Below are 17,485 nucleotides of genomic sequence, written 5' to 3'. Positions count from 1 at the left end.
AACATTATTTGACGACAATGACTTCCGACTTCCGGGTTCGGAATGCGGGACACCAATGCCATTTGACAGGGAATAAAAAATAAATGCGACATTCAATTGACGACAATGACTTCCGACTTGACTCCCCCCTCCCCCTCCCCTCCCCCCCTCCCCTTCTCCCCTCCCCTTCTCCCCTCCTCTTCTCCTCTCCCCTCCCCCTCCCCTTCTCCCTCTCCCCCCCCTCCCCTTCTCCCCTCCCCTCCCCCTCCCTCTCCCCCATCCCCCCTCCCCTCTCCCCCTCCCCTCTCCCACTCCCCCCCCTCCCCTCTCCCACTCCCCCCCTCCCCCTCCCCCCTCCCCCCACCCCCTTCCCATCCCCCCCTCTTCTCCCCTCTCCCCCTCCCCCTCCCCCTCCCCCTACTTCTCCCCTCTCCCCCTCCCCCTCTTCTCCCCTCCCCCCTCCCCTCCTCTCCCCCACCCGGCAATGCCGGGTACTTCTGCTAGTAGTCTATATTTTATTGTAACTCCATATCCTCACTCTCAGCGGTTTCTATTCACATTCTGAATAATCCTTCACGTGTGTACACAAAATGTGAAAAGATAACAACCACAGGTGTCTCTTTAACCTCTTCGTTGTCGGTGTTGTTTCACGTGGTGTTCGTTTCATCAAAAATAAATAATTTCAACCCGATGTGCAGAACATTATTATCAATTCGTTCATCTTGAGCGTTACGGCAACGCCATCTGCTGGAAAACAATTCGCCTGTGCTCATTATTCAGTCTTCATGTACTACCTGGCAACTTACTTCGAAACCTGGTTAAGGTGGTTGGCTTCTGATCTTCGGATCTTGGGTTCGAGCCCTTCTCGTCCGTTAAATAACACCGGGTGGGTTGACTCAGTCGATCCTCCTTCCGAAGTCGGCAACATGAGCACCAGCTTACTGGAAACAGGGGGCACTGCATCAGAGGCACAGCCATGCTCCCAGCAATGATGCAACCAGCAGCCAAAGGATGCATGCGAAATAATAATAACCTACTTGTACAAGTAAGCAATCTGCATGGACAACATGACAATCTAAATGTACGACATGGTAATATACATGTACCATATAGCAATCCACATGTACTACTTGCAATGGATATGTACTACACGGCAATCTGCATGCACTACTTGGCAACATACTTCTACGACTGAGCAATGTGCATGTACTACACAGAATTCTACACGTACTAATCAGCAATTCCCATTGACTACATGGCAATGTACATGTGCTACCTGGCAATCTGCATGTACGAATTGGCAATGTAAATGTACGACAGAGCAATATACAAGTATTACATGCAATTCATATGCACTACACGGCAATCTACATGTACTACCTGGCAACCTGCATGTACCAATTGGCAATTCCCCTGGACTATATAGAAATACACATGTAGTACTTGACAGCCGACATGTATTACATAATAACCAAGAAAAAGAGCAATCAGAGATTGCAAACCCTCGCCAGGATGTATTTTCAGTGGTTTTTAAGGCTTTTGTGTAAAAACAAATATGGCGGCCAAACCACATGACCGATGACGTCATCATTATTTTTTTTCTAACCTAATTTATTCCTAGATTATGCTCAGGAAATTTCATCTTTATCGGATGAAGTTTTGTACTTGTCGAATTATGACGTCATAATTGAGGGACCGATGACATATTTATTTCAGGTATTGACAACATCAACATATTTTATTCCACATGGAGAGTTCTTTACAATGAGTCATGTCTCAATTTTTTCTATTCAGCGCTTTTGGAGATATAGAGGTGCAAATGTTTTCGGTTTTTCCAAGATGGCACCCATACCACCTGACCTATGGCCTCATAATTCTCACTAAAAATTCTACAGGTGGAGGTGCACCTATGGTGAAAATTTCCTGTCAATCGGACCAACGGTTGCAGAGAAAATCATATTTATTCTGTACAGACAAACAAACAAACAGACAGATGAAAAATCGGTCAGAGACCGAGGACTTGCCGGAATGTACTTTTTTATCGGCCATTTAGAACAAATATGGCGGCTGAACCACGTGATAGATGACGTCATCATTAACATATTTTATTCCCCATGGAGAGTTCTTTACAATGAGCCATGTCTCAATTTTTTCCATTCTGCAGTTTTGGAGATAGAGTGGTGCAAAGTTTTGCCGTTTTTCCAAGATGGCGGCCGACCACGTGACATATGGCGTCATCATTAACATATTTTATTCCCCATGGAGAGTTCTTTACAATGAGCCATGTCTCAATTTTTTCTATTCAGCACTTTCAGAGATATGGAGGTGCATTTTTTTTGGTTTTTCCAAGATGGCGGCCGAACCACGTGACATATGACGTCATCATTAACATATTTTATTCCCCATGGAGAGTTCTTTACAATGAGCCATGTCTCAATTTTTTCTGTTCAGCACTTTTGGAGATATAGTGGTGCAAAATTTTGCCATTTTTCCAAGATGGCGGCCGACCACGTGACATATGACGTCATCATTAACATATTTTATTCCCCATGGAGAGTTCTTTACAATGAGCCATGTCTCAATTTTTTCTGTTCAGCACTTTTGGAGATATCGTGGTACAAAGTTTTGCCGTTTTTCCAAGATGGCGGCCGACCACGTGACTGATGACGTCATCATTAACATATTTTATTCCCCATGGAGAGTTCTTTACAATGAGCCATGTCTCAATTTTTTCTATTCAGTACTTTCAGAGATATGGAGGTGCAAATTTTTGCCGTTTTTCCAAGATGGCGGCCGAACCACGTGACCTATGACGTCAACATTAACATATTTTATTCCCCATGGAGAGTTCTTTACAATGAGCCATGTGTCAATTTTTTCTATTCAGTACTTTCGGAGATATAGAGGTGCAAAGTTTTTCGGTTTTTCCAAGATGGCGGCCGAACCACGTGACCGATGACGTCATCAATTGGGCACAGTCTATTCCTGGGCAAGACCAATATGTGTGCAAAGTTTGGCGATTCTACGTGCAACGGTGTAGACGTAGTGCTGCAAACAGACAGACAGACAGACAGACAGACAAACAGACAAACAGACAGACAAACGAACAGATCAACATACTTGCCGGAATTTTTTCCGGCAAGTAACAAACCAACCGATCCACATACTGAACAAATGAAAAATCACTCATAGAGTGACACTTGGCAAAACAGAACAAAGTAGAATGGCACTCGGTAGAGCATCTTTTTGACCTCAAAAATAATTAGTGCTTGAATTTGGTGACCTGATATGCAAATCGTTTTCAAATTTTACGTTAATCGGATGAAAATTGACAATTTTAGAAATCTGACCTATGTTGACCTTTTGGCCTATGTTGATCTCAAAAGTAGTTGGTAGTTGAATTCAGTTCGCTGATATGTTAATCTGATTCAAATTTCAAGTCAATCGGATGAAAATTGAGCATTTTAGAAATTTGAAAAGGTCGTTCACCTTTTGGCCTATCCTGATCTGAAAAATAGTTGGTGGTGGAATTCATTTCGCTGATATGAAAATGCCATTCAAATTTCAAGTCAATCGGATAAAAACTGAGGATTTTAGAAATCTGAAAAGGTTGACGTTTTGGCCTATGTTGACCTATTGGTCTATGTTGAACTCCAAAATAGTGGGTGGTTGAATTCAGTTAGCTGATATGTAAATCCTATTCAAATTTCAAGTCAATCGGATGAAAATTGTGGATTTTACAAAATTGAAAAAAAAGTGGTTGACCTTTGGCCTATATTTACCTTCTTTTTTTTTGTATACTGAATCGAGGCTCCTGAAAGCTAACATTTACTTCACAAACAAATCAACCAGACAAACAAAATATATAAAAAGAGGGAGCGGAAGACAAGATGGGGAGAGAAGGGGAAGCACACAAACACAACATTTGAGAGCAGGGAGATGTGTGGGAGGGAGAGGGCTTGGGGGGAGGAGGCGTGGGAAGGGGGGGGGGGGGGGGGAGGGAGAAGTATAAAACACAAGAACACCAAGGACTTCCAGGACAGAAGTTGGTATTTCGAAAAAGTGGAATTGGGGTGAAATTAGCGGGGGTAGAAAAGATCAAGGTTTTGGACGGGGGAAGATAAGAGATGGTGGTGAACAGCTGTTTTAAAGACCTGGAGGGTGGAGTGGGATTGAAGAGAGTGAGGGAGTTTGCTCCAGAGGCGGGAGAAAAGAGGAATGAAGGAGTGAAGGTGAGCAGAGAGTCTTGATTTTGGCAGTTTAACCATAAGAGGGTTGCAGGCAGATCTTGTGCGACCTGAAGGAATATTTGCGGGACAGAGCACAGAGAGAGCTGGGGGGGCAAGGCCAGAGAGGAGTCGGTAGGAGATGGAAAGACCACCAACCTGCCTGCGGTGAGTGAGTGAGAGGCCCTTGGAGTTAGCTTCATCGCGGGAGATTCCAATGATTCTGAATGCTTTGGTTTCAACAGCGTGAAGGTGTGAGGTGTGAGGTGTGAGGTGGTGTGAGGCAGGAGGTGTGAGGTGTGAGGCAGGAGCACCAGCCCAGAGGGGAGAGCAGTATTCCATTGAGCTGCGGATGAAAGCCTTGTATGTGGTGAGGAGCTCAGGTGTGCCAAGGAAGGACTTCGCACGACGGAGGATGCCCAGTCGGCGACTGGCTTTGGAGGCCAGATTTGAAATGTGGTTTTCCCAGGAAAGATCATGGCAGATAGTGAGACCCAAAAGCTTTGACCTTTTGACCTCAAACATATGCAGGATTTTGTCAGAACACGAACTCTTTGGTGAAGCTTCGTGAAGATCGGTTTAAAATTGTGACCTGTAGGCAAATATAAGTGAGCGGACAAAAAACACACAAACACAGAGCACCACCCACAAACCAGAGTGATCAACATAATTGTCCAAAAATTTTTTTTGTTGTTGTTCTTGTCACACACTCAACCTGTCCACCTCGTTTCGTCCGAATCCGTCCACAACTTTTTGAGATATCCTGTTCACAAACAGACAAACACACAGACAGGGGTAAAAACATAACCTCTGTCCACCTTTGATGGCGAAGGTAATAATATATAGGTACGACAGTGCATACTAAACTACTTGTACTTATGGCAATCTCCAATTATTACTACTATACACTGTACAATATTTGCAATCCACATGGAATAATACATCCCCAACATGTAGGCAACTAGGAGTTGAAGGGACATTTCATCAGTGTGGCAAAAAGAAAAGTGCAAAGCTCCTTAACATTTCATTAATCAAGGTAGTAAAAAGCAATAACCTGGGAAATCTGAAGGTAAACGTGTCGTTTGAATTGACAGCTGTGGGTTACGATGCTCAGTGCCACGTGGCACCCATCATTCCTCAGGTCGTTTGGGAAAAGCAGATCTGTGGTCCAATGAAACCCAGGCAATTTTGTAAGGTGAGTTCGTGTCTGCAGGTGAGTGCAAGCACATGAGACAGCAGGCTTATTTGGTCATTAGTTCTCTAGACTAGAGTACTCAACCAACTGAATGAAATACATTGGCTGGTTTGCCATTGCCATTTCAGCTCATTACGAGTCGTACAAAAATAATGGTGAACTAGAACGACACTCTTTGGCGTCACGACGTCGACTGATATGCCTCCGCCCACATTATTACATCATTATAATACTTGTACCAAGTTTGATTTAAATCCATTCAGCTGTTCTCAAGTTATCACATTTTTACCTGACATGACCTCTGACCTTTGACCTCTTGACCCCAACATTTAATCAGTTCGTGTTTACATCATTATACATACCTGTACCAAGTTTTAATTTAAATCCCTTCAGCTGCTCACAAGTTATCACATATTTACCTCACATGACCTTTGACCTTTGACCTCGGGACCCCAAAATCTAATCAGTTAATTGTTACATCATTATACATACCTGTACCAAGTTTGAATGAGATCACTTCAGCTGTTCTCAAGTTATAGACCATTAGGACTTTGACCTTTGACCTTTGCCCCCAAAATCTAATCGGTTTATCTTCACATCATTATACATACCTGTACCAAGTTTGAATTAGATCACTTCAGCCGTTCTCAAGTTATAGACCCATTACAGACTTTGACCTCTTGACTCCAAAATCGAATCGGTTCATCTTTACATCATTATACATACCTGTACCACGTTTGGTCAGAATCCCATCACTGGTTCACAGGTTATCGTGGTAACAGGATCTTTACCTAACATGACCTCTGACCTTTGACCTCGTGACCACAAAATCGAATCAGTTCATCTTTACCTCATTATACATACCTGCACCAAGTTTGAATTAGATCACTTCAGCCGTTCTCAAGTTATAGACCCATGACAGACTTTGACCTTTGACCTCTTGACCCAAAAATCTAATTGGTTCATCTTTACATCATTATACATACCTGGACCAGGCTTGGTCACAATCCCATCACTGGTTCACAAGTTATCGCGGTAACAGGATCTTTACCTAACATGACCTCTGACCTTTGACCTCGTGACCAAAAAATCGAATCAGTTCATCTTTACCTCATTATACATACCTGCACCAAGTTTGAATTTGATCACTTCAGCCGTTCTCAAGTTATAGACCCATTGCAGACTTTGACCTTTGACCTCTTGACCCCAAAATCTAATCGGTTCATCTTTACATCATTACACATACCTGTACCAAGTTTGGTCAGAATCCCATCACTAGTTCACAAGTTATCGCGGTAACAGGATCTTTACCTAACATGACCTCTGACCTTTGACCTCTTGCCCCCAAAATCTAATCAGTTCGTCTTTACCTCATTATACATACCTGCACCAAGTTTGACTAAGATCCCTTCCGCCGTTCTCAAGTTATCGCGGTAACGAAAACCTACCACGGACGGACGGACAGACAACCTGAAAACATCATGGCTCCAGCGACTTCGTCAGCGGAGGCATAAAAATATCAATTGGGAAAACATAAACGGACATTTGGTCCATCAGTGCAGTGTCACGTCACAATTCCTTTACACTAACGTGAGAGAAATATCATTTAAAAATTCAATGTAAGTTAAAGACAACAGGCATTAAATGGTATCTATCTATCTATATTATAATAGCCGTAGATGATTCTGTCTGTCTGTCTGTCTATCTGTTGGGTGTCTGTCCGGGGTGTGGCTTACTCGGTTTGCAGAGTAGCTCCACCCATAGCTCCACCCATTCTGGGAGTGGCTATAAACAAATATCCACCATCTATCTATAATTCCAGTAATCTCTGTCTGTCTGTCTGTACGTCTGTACGTTTGTTTGTTTGTCTGTGACCGCTGTTTCTCGACAACTACCGGTCCGATATACTTGAAACTTGCCAGGTATATTGCTGGGGACCCGAGGATGTGCCTTTTCAAGGTTTCATATTAATCGGACAATTACTTACCGAGCTATGTCCAAAAAACGATTCAACCAATCAGAGAGCAGCGAACGATCGCGTGTGCCGAACGTGGCGGGCACACTCTGCCTCGGATGGCACATTTGAGAGCGTATTCATTTATTTCACGTTTGCAAACTATGTTGGCGTTAAACTATGTTTTACAACTAATAAAAACGAATTTGCGATTCATTCGCTTTCCTGCGCGTTTGTGTACGCGATGGCGATTTCTTTACCAAACTCCGGAAGCCGTTCGCTTTGGACCGAACCATTGCATGTAAATAGAGGGGGGGGATTGTCACCACTCGCAAGCCGTTCGCTTTGGACCAAACCATTTCATGTAAATAGAGGGGGGGGATATAATTTTAGATATAGATATAGTACGGGCATGCCCTAGGTTTATTAACTCGCATAGCTTTGAGTCCTGTTTTGTAGGCCCGTGGTGTCTTGCTCTCCCCCAGTTTTATTTCAAATCAAATTCGATAAATCATTTCATTTTTCACAGTCGCTAACATAGTTTTAGACTCGGTTGAAAAAAAAACGGGAAGAAAATCCGATGAAAGTTGCCGTTTATAGAACGAAATGAATTCTCAAAGGCCTGTAACTTCAAGGTCATTGAGTCTCTCTCACGCCTTTATCTCCAATCTAACTCACCATATGATTTCATTTTTATCGATGGTTTTACTTTTAGACTCGGTGTCAGCAATAATTGAGAACAATCCACACACGCGGGAAAATGCAGAGATATATTTTTTAAAATCGCGTCATGGTGTATCATACACCGCCCAACATGACACCGCCGGCAATGTGTCGATATATATTAAAAATTCGCTTTTGCTTTTCCGTTATGATATATTACTATTTCGTTTGATGATAGTCGTCACAAAAACGTCAACAACGATGCCGACATATATTTCTTCGTTTTTATTTCATTCAACATATTAGCCGGAAGTAAAATATGTTTCAGGAAATTACCGAGATATTTCTTCGTTTTTTTTATTAGTTATGTGCGCATACACTTTAAATAGGTTTATTTGAAATCTTTAATTTTCCACAATATAATTTACTTGCCATTTATCATTTGATGATTACGAGACAAATTCCTCTTGAGGATCGTGACAATTCATGCGCTGCGTGGAAACTTCTATTTCCAAAATGAATGAGACGATCGATGAAGAACGCAGACTTGAACAGGATGCAGCAAGAAAACGAATGAGACGGGCGAACGAGTCCATCGACGAACATCAATGCAAACTTGCGGGGTCACCCGTGGGAATCCCACGGGCATGGATGTGTGTGACATTTCGACATATTGAGTTAGATGCTGCACATTCATTTTTACAAAATGGTTACTGGCAAGTCATCAGATCCAGAAATGGTGTAAAAACCACCGTTTAGAGGCCATTTTTCCCCGCAAAGCGGGGGTTGGCCTTTTCGGGGACCGTGGTAGTTGTTGTTTTTTTGTCCCCTTTTTGAAGCAATGTTTTACGGCCGGATGCCCTTCCTGACGCCAACCCTTTTTGCCGCCTTCAACGACAAACAGGGAATTACCAGTGAACTGGTACTCAATTAGCCGACCTCGGAAGGATGACAGGCTGAGTCAACCCCCCTGGCATTAATTCGGCGATCGACCGAGATTCGAACCCAGGATCCTAAGCCGGCACCCTAGCCGCTAGCCCAACACCAGAAATGGTGTCATGAACACAATTTATTTACGCACAAGCACAAAAGCAAGACGGGCCGATTTCCGATTCCGACGGGCCGACGGGCGAGACGGGCCGATTTCCGATTCCGACGGGCCGATTTGGAGCAAGAAAAAGAACGAGACGGGAGAAAAAGGAGAGAAACGAGACGGGGAAAGCCGATTGGAGAGGCGAGTGAGGCGCGATTGGAGAGGAGTGTGAGGCGCGATTGGAGAGGAGTGTGAGGCACGATTGGAGAGGAGTGTGAGGCGTGATTGGAGAGGAGTGTGAGGCACGATTGGAGAGGAGTGATTGGAGGGGAGTGTGAGGCACGATTGGAGAGGAGTGTGAGGCACGATTGGAGAGGAGTGTGAGGCGCGATTGGAGAGGAGTGTGAGGCGCGATTGGAGAGGAGTGTGAGGCGCGATTGGAGAGGCGTGTGAAGGATTGCAGAGGAGAGGAGTGTGAGGGATTGGAGAGGTGAGGGATTGGAAAGGAGAGGGATGTGAGGGTTTGGAGAGGAGAGGAGTGCTAGGTGGAGAGAGGAGAGTGTCAGGTGGAGACAGGAGAGTGTCAGGTGGAGACAGGAGAGTGTCAGGTGGAGAGGAGTGAGGGGTCACATATTATGTGAAATAACTAAATTCACACCATTTCTGGATCTGATGACTTGCCAGTAACCATTTTGTAAAAATGAATGTGCAGCATATAACTCAATATGTCGAAATGTCACACACATCCATGCCCGTGGGATTCCCACGGGTGACCCCGCTAGTAATTCCAGTAATCTCTGTGTGTTTGTTTGTACGTTTGTACGTTTGTACGTTTGTTTGTCTGTGACCGCTGTTTCTCGACAACCACGGGTCCGATATACTTTAAACTTGCCAGGTATATTGCTGGGGACCCGAGGATGTGCCTTTTCAAGGTTTCATATTAATCGGACAATTACTTACCGAGCTATGTCCAAAAAACGATTCAACCAATCAGAGAGCAGCGAGCTATCGCGTGTGCCGAACGTGGCGGACACACTCTGCCTCGGATGGCACATTTGAGAGCGTATTCATTTATTTCACGTTTGCAAACTATGTTGGCGCTATGTTGGCGTTAAACTATGTTTTAAAACTAATAAAAACCCCGGGGGGATTGTCACTGTACTCGCAAGCCGTTCGCCGTTCGCTTTGGCGTTGCGAATGGACCAAAACATTTCATGCACCAAACCATTTCATGTAAAGCGTTCGCCGTTCGCTTTGGCGTTGCGAATGGACCAAAACATTTCATGGACCAAACCATTTCATGTAAATAGAGGGGGGGATATAATTTTAGATATAGATATAGTACGGGCATGCCCTAGTCTATCTATAATTCCAGTAATCTCTGTCTGTCTGTCTGTACGTCTGTACGTTTGTTTGTTTGTCTGTGACCGCTGTTTCTCGACAACTACCGGTCCGATATACTTGAAACTTGCCAGGTATATTGCTGAGGACCCGAGGATGTGCCTTTTCAAGGTTTCATATTAATCGGACAATTACTTACCGAGCTATGTCCAAAAAACGATTCAACCAATCAGAGAGCAGCGAACGATCGCGTGTGCCGAACGTGGCGGGCACACTCTGCCTCGGATGGCACATTTGAGAGCGTATTCATTTATTTCACGTTTGCAAACTATGTTGGCGTTAAACTATGTTTTACAACTAATAAAAACGAATTTGCGATTCATTCGCTTTCCTGCGCGTTTGTGTACGCGATGGCGATTTCTTTACCAAACTCCGGAAGCCGTTCGCTTTGGACCGAACCATTGCATGTAAATAGAGGGGGGGGATTGTCACTACTCGCAAGCCGTTCGCTTTGGACCAAACCATTTCATGTAAATAGAGGGGGGGGATATAATTTTAGATATAGATATAGTACGGGCATGCCCTAGGTTTATTAACTCGCATAGCTTTGAGTCCTGTTTTGTAGGCCCGTGGTGTCTTGCTCTCCCCCAGTTTTATTTCAAATCAAATTCGATAAATCATTTCATTTTTCACAGTCGCTAACATAGTTTTAGACTCGGTTGAAAAAAAAACGGGAAGAAAATCCGATGAAAGTTGCCGTTTATAGAACGAAATGAATTCTCAAAGGCCTGTAACTTCAAGGTCATTGAGTCTCTCTCACGCCTTTATCTCCAATCTAACTCACCATATGATTTCATTTTTATCGATGGTTTTACTTTTAGACTCGGTGTCAGCAATAATTGAGAACAATCCACACACGCGGGAAAATGCAGAGATATATTTTTTAAAATCGCGTCATGGTGTATCATACACCGCCCAACATGACACCGCCGGCAATGTGTCGATATATATTAAAAATTCGCTTTTGCTTTTCCGTTATGATATATTACTATTTCGTTTGATGATAGTCGTCACAAAAACGTCAACAACGATGCCGACATATATTTCTTCGTTTTTATTTCATTCAACATATTAGCCGGAAGTAAAATATGTTTCAGGAAATTACCGAGATATTTCTTCGTTTTTTTTATTAGTTATGTGCGCATACACTTTAAATAGGTTTATTTGAAATCTTTAATTTTCCACAATATAATTTACTTGCCATTTATCATTTGATGATTACGAGACAAATTCCTCTTGAGGATCGTGACAATTCATGCGCTGCGTGGAAACTTCTATTTCCAAAATGAATGAGACGATCGATGAAGAACGCAGACTTGAACAGGATGCAGCAAGAAAACGAATGAGACGGGCGAACGAGTCCATCGACGAACGTCAATGCAAACTTGCGGGGTCACCCGTGGGAATCCCACGGGCATGGATGTGTGTGACATTTCGACATATTGAGTTAGATGCTGCACATTCATTTTTACAAAATGGTTACTGGCAAGTCATCAGATCCAGAAATGGTGTAAAAACCACCGTTTAGAGGCCATTTTTCCCCGCAAAGCGGGGGTTGGCCTTTTCGGGGACCGTGGTAGTTGTTGTTTTTTTGTCCCCTTTTTGAAGCAATGTTTTACGGCCGGATGCCCTTCCTGACGCCAACCCTTTTTGCCGCCTTCAACGACAAACAGGGAATTACCAGTGAACTGGTACTCAATTAGCCGACCTCGGAAGGATGACAGGCTGAGTCAACCCCCCTGGCATTAATTCGGCGATCGACCGAGATTCGAACCCAGGATCCTAAGCCGGCACCCTAGCCGCTAGCCCAACACCAGAAATGGTGTCATGAACACAATTTATTTACGCACAAGCACAAAAGCAAGACGGGCCGATTTCCGATTCCGACGGGCCGACGGGCGAGACGGGCCGATTTCCGATTCCGACGGGCCGATTTGGAGCAAGAAAAAGAACGAGACGGGAGAAAAAGGAGAGAAACGAGACGGGGAAAGCCGATTGGAGAGGCGAGTGAGGCGCGATTGGAGAGGAGTGTGAGGCGCGATTGGAGAGGAGTGTGAGGCACGATTGGAGAGGAGTGTGAGGCGTGATTGGAGAGGAGTGTGAGGCACGATTGGAGAGGAGTGATTGGAGGGGAGTGTGAGGCACGATTGGAGAGGAGTGTGAGGCACGATTGGAGAGGAGTGTGAGGCGCGATTGGAGAGGAGTGTGAGGCGCGATTGGAGAGGAGTGTGAGGCGCGATTGGAGAGGCGTGTGAAGGATTGCAGAGGAGAGGAGTGTGAGGGATTGGAGAGGTGAGGGATTGGAAAGGAGAGGGATGTGAGGGTTTGGAGAGGAGAGGAGTGCTAGGTGGAGAGAGGAGAGTGTCAGGTGGAGACAGGAGAGTGTCAGGTGGAGACAGGAGAGTGTCAGGTGGAGAGGAGTGAGGGGTCACATATTATGTGAAATAACTAAATTCACACCATTTCTGGATCTGATGACTTGCCAGTAACCATTTTGTAAAAATGAATGTGCAGCATATAACTCAATATGTCGAAATGTCACACACATCCATGCCCGTGGGATTCCCACGGGTGACCCCGCTAGTAATTCCAGTAATCTCTGTGTGTTTGTTTGTACGTTTGTACGTTTGTACGTTTGTTTGTCTGTGACCGCTGTTTCTCGACAACCACGGGTCCGATATACTTTAAACTTGCCAGGTATATTGCTGGGGACCCGAGGATGTGCCTTTTCAAGGTTTCATATTAATCGGACAATTACTTACCGAGCTATGTCCAAAAAACGATTCAACCAATCAGAGAGCAGCGAGCTATCGCGTGTGCCGAACGTGGCGGACACACTCTGCCTCGGATGGCACATTTGAGAGCGTATTCATTTATTTCACGTTTGCAAACTATGTTGGCGCTATGTTGGCGTTAAACTATGTTTTAAAACTAATAAAAACCCCGGGGGGATTGTCACTGTACTCGCAAGCCGTTCGCCGTTCGCTTTGGCGTTGCGAATGGACCAAAACATTTCATGCACCAAACCATTTCATGTAAAGCGTTCGCCGTTCGCTTTGGCGTTGCGAATGGACCAAAACATTTCATGGACCAAACCATTTCATGTAAATAGAGGGGGGGATATAATTTTAGATATAGATATAGTACGGGCATGCCCTAGTTCTTTTAATCTATCTATAATTCCAGTAATCTCTGTACGTTTGTACGTTTGTACGTTTGTACGTTTGTTTGTCTGTGACCGCTGTTTCTCGACAACCACGGGTCCGATATACTTTAAACTTGCCAGGTATATTGCTGGGGACCCGAGGATGTGCCTTTTCAAGGTTTCATATTAATCGGACAATTACTTACCGAGCTATGTCCAAAAAACGATTCAACCAATCAGAGAGCAGCGAACGATCGCGTGTGCCGAACGTGGAGGACACACTCTGCCTCGGATGGCACATTTGAGAGCGTATTCATTTATTTCACGTTTGCAAACTATGTTGGCGTTAAACTATGTTTTAAAACTAATAAAACCGAATTTGCGATTCATTCGCTTTCCTGCGCGTTTGTGCACGCGATGGCGATTTCTTTACCAAACTCCGGAAGCCGTTCGCTTTGGACCAAACCATTGCATGTAAATAGAGGGGGGGGATTGTCACCGTACTCGCAAGCCGTTCGCTTTGGACCAAACCATTTCATGTAAATAGAGGGGGGGGATATAATTTTAGATATAGATATAGTACGGGCAATGCCCTAGTACAAGTAATACATGTAGAGGCCGGTAGGATAGCCTGGAGGTATCTCTACCCTGGGTTTAAATCTTGACCCAGCTATAAACTGTCACCATGGCGTTTCATCAATGAGTGCATCATCAATCGGATCGACGTTGCAAACCACCCAGTGTAATCGTTACCTCGGGGCTTCCTTACCACAGAACCTGCTGTGCCGCTGATGCAGTGCCCCCTGCAGGTTAAAGCAATCATTTGTAATTGGTTCAGGATGCCGGCGAAGACGCGCCTACTCTTCACATGCATACCTTTCGGCCATCCCTGCATACAAATGAAATGACCCCTCCACTCTTTACTCCAATGTCCTCCCAACATTCAATCCCAGTACTCTTCGCCTTTCCCAAACTATCCCCTTCCCCAGCATCCTTTCCCGATCAACCTCATCAACCGCTCTCTTCCTTTTCTCAATTTTTAACATTCCTTCAACTGAGCACCCCCAGTTATGTCCATAATAAATAAATGGACCACATGTGCGCATGCGCAGATGAAAGAGGAGAATAAAACACGAAGGCCAAGTCAGATGTGTTTGCAAACAGGTGAACAATGTATTGTCGATGTGTCACTGGAATGCGGATTACATTGAGCATGATTTAGGAGCGCCATTACTCCAATCAGCCTGACCTGCGTTCCAGGTGGCCCGTGCGGACGGTCAGATATTCATCATCATTCTTATTGTTCGGTCGTTATTAATATGAGTCGTTTGATTCATTGCACATTTGTTCCAGGAAAAACAACGTTGGAAAAAGCATGAAGTTTATTAGTTATGAGCAAATATCACCCGTCGATTCGCTGACGGGAATACTAAGAGGGTATAGGAGGGGACAGTCGTGGAGAAAGAGTGGGGAGTGGGGGCGAGAGGAGGTGGAGCAGAGGAGGGAGAGCTGGGGGGGTTGGGGAGGCAGGGGGGAAGGAAGGGAGAGAGAGAGAAAGGAGGTGGGGGCAGAGGAGAGAGAGGAGGCAGGGGGGAGAAAGAGAAGGTGTAGGGGGTGGGGAGGAGGGGAGAGAGGGGTGTTGGGGGGGAGGGCAGGGAGGAAGACAGGAGAGAGAGAGAGGAGGTGGGGAGTGAGGAGAGAGAGGAGGCAGGGGGGAGAAAGAGAAGGTGCACGGGGAGGGAGGCAGGGGGGCAGGAGGGGAGAGTGAGAGGAGATGGGGAGAGAGGAGGCAGGGGGGAGAAAGAGAAGGTGTATGGGGGGTGAGGAGGAGAGAGTGGAGTGTTTGGGGGGGGGCAGGGGGGAAGGAGGGGAGAGAGAGAGGAGGTGGGGAGTGAGGAGAGAGAGGAGGCAGGGGGAAGAAAGAGAAGGTGTAGGGGGCGGGGGGAGGAGGGCAGAGAGACAGGAGGTGGTGGGAGCAGAGCAGATTGAAACAGATCAGAATACAATGAAAGCAGATCGCACAAAAAGGTGAAACAATGCGATCTCGCGTAAAGAAATAAAATCCCACCCGTGTCCAAAGGAAGTCTTTCAGTTTGGCATTTTAAATATGAAATAGGCAAAGCCTAGAAACGAACAAACCCCTTTCGAATTACCCGTTATAACCCAATCGAATTACACTTTAGAACCCATTAGAATTACCCTTTAGAACCCAACAGAATTACACTTTAAAACCCAATAGAACTACAATTTAGAACCGTTTAGAACCCATTAGAATTACCCTTTAGAATTACACTTTAAACCCCTTTATAACCAATTACAATTACCCTTTAGAACCCAACAGAATTACACTTTAAAACCCAATAGAACTACAGTTTAGAACCCTTTAGAACCCATTAGAATTACCCTTTAGAATTACACTTTAAACCCCTTTATAACCAATTACAATTACCCTTTACACCTTTTACCCAATTTCCCTTTAGAATTACCCTTTTTAAGCCAACACAATTACCCTTTAGAACCCATCAGAATTACCATCTATAACCCATTAGAATTACCGTTTAGAATTACCCTTTAGAAACCCCGAGAATTATCCTTTATAACCCATTACAATGACCCTTTAGAACCCACTATAATTACCCTTTGGAAATCATTACAATTACCCTTGAGAACCCTCTGGAATTACCCTTTAGAGGTTCTTCTTCTTCATTTCGACAGGCAGATAGAAGGAAGGACCGCGGAATATTGAGGTAGCTTCACTGCTTGAAATTTTTTTTCATAATCGGGCCCCAAGCTAGCTAGCAGCGTAATTAATTTTGCCGCCCAGGGCCCAGCTTGTCCAAAGTTTGGGCCTGGTTGGTGTCGTGGTGTGAGAGAGTTACATGAGAACTCACAACATGTACGAACACAGATGAGTGTGCTCAATGAAAACCCGCCAGGCCCTCTCGTTGTAAACGGCAATCACTTTAATCAACCACGTGCTCCGGTTGTAGCCATGACGTCAATTCTCCACTCTCCTAGAAGGCCCGCTCCTATTCGTTGAAACCCAGCTCAAAGCTCATTGGCTAGTTTCAATACTCAGCATCACAGAATACAAGAGTCGGCAGCTGGTTTAATGTCCCAGCTAATTAATGACGCAATCATTGAAACACCCGTCGCTTGTGCAGATTTCAAGACGCAGATCCAGGAATTTCAAGACGCAGATCCAGGAATTTCAAGACCAGGGGAGGGTGGGAGTGGTGCACCTGACTCCAGGAAATTTTGAAAAATCGGTAACGGCATTTCCGATGTTCTTGGAAGTTTCTGCAGTTCCTTGCATCTTTCCCTGGCCCGATAGTTCACCATGGCCAATGGGCCGAGGAGGTGAACTGGTGAGCCGACTTGCCCAGCCGCTCCTTCGTTAAACCAAGAATGACCGCACTGAAGTCACAATTTGTGACAAAATCCGCTTACAGCACGATTGGGAAACACACATTTATTGCGCTATGGAAATATTACCGCGACACCTCTCACCATGTCATCCTCCCCACGGTTATATCAGTATGAGCTGATTCGCCACACGATCACGGAGGGTTTACCCCAAAATGGGGCCGTTCAAAAATTACTTGTAACGCTCTTTTGCAATTTGCTTCACATAAAGCTTGATACCGTAATGCAACTTAACGCTTGATTATGTAACGTAATGTAACACTTGATTACATAACGTAACGCTTGATTACGCAGCGTAACGCTTGATTACATAACGTAACGCTTGATTACGTAACGTAACGCAACGTAACGCTTGATTACGTAATGCAACATAACGTAACATAACGCTTGCTTATGTAATGCAACGTAACGCAATGTAACTTAACGCTTGATTACATAATATAACACTTGATTACATAATGTA

General features: G+C 44.7%; 1 long non-coding RNA gene across 1 annotated transcript; it reads right to left on the bottom strand.

Annotated features, from left to right (window-relative positions):
• Positions 1–483: 483 nt before the first annotated feature.
• LOC144891124 (uncharacterized) lies at positions 484–16,604 on the bottom strand. Its single transcript, XR_013622717.1, has 3 exons — positions 16,488–16,604; positions 5,260–5,366; positions 484–920 (listed from the first exon to the last, which is right to left on the bottom strand). It is a non-coding gene; the product is annotated as an uncharacterized LOC144891124 (long non-coding RNA).
• Positions 16,605–17,485: the final 881 nt, after the last annotated feature.

This window comes from Myxine glutinosa, chromosome 3, assembly GCF_964187855.1.
Source record: "Myxine glutinosa chromosome 3, kmMyxGlut1.1, whole genome shotgun sequence".
Classification (NCBI taxonomy): Eukaryota; Metazoa; Chordata; class Myxini; order Myxiniformes; family Myxinidae; genus Myxine; species Myxine glutinosa.
Note: the sequence above shows the minus strand (reverse complement) of the source record. Positions and strands in the feature narration are given on the sequence as shown.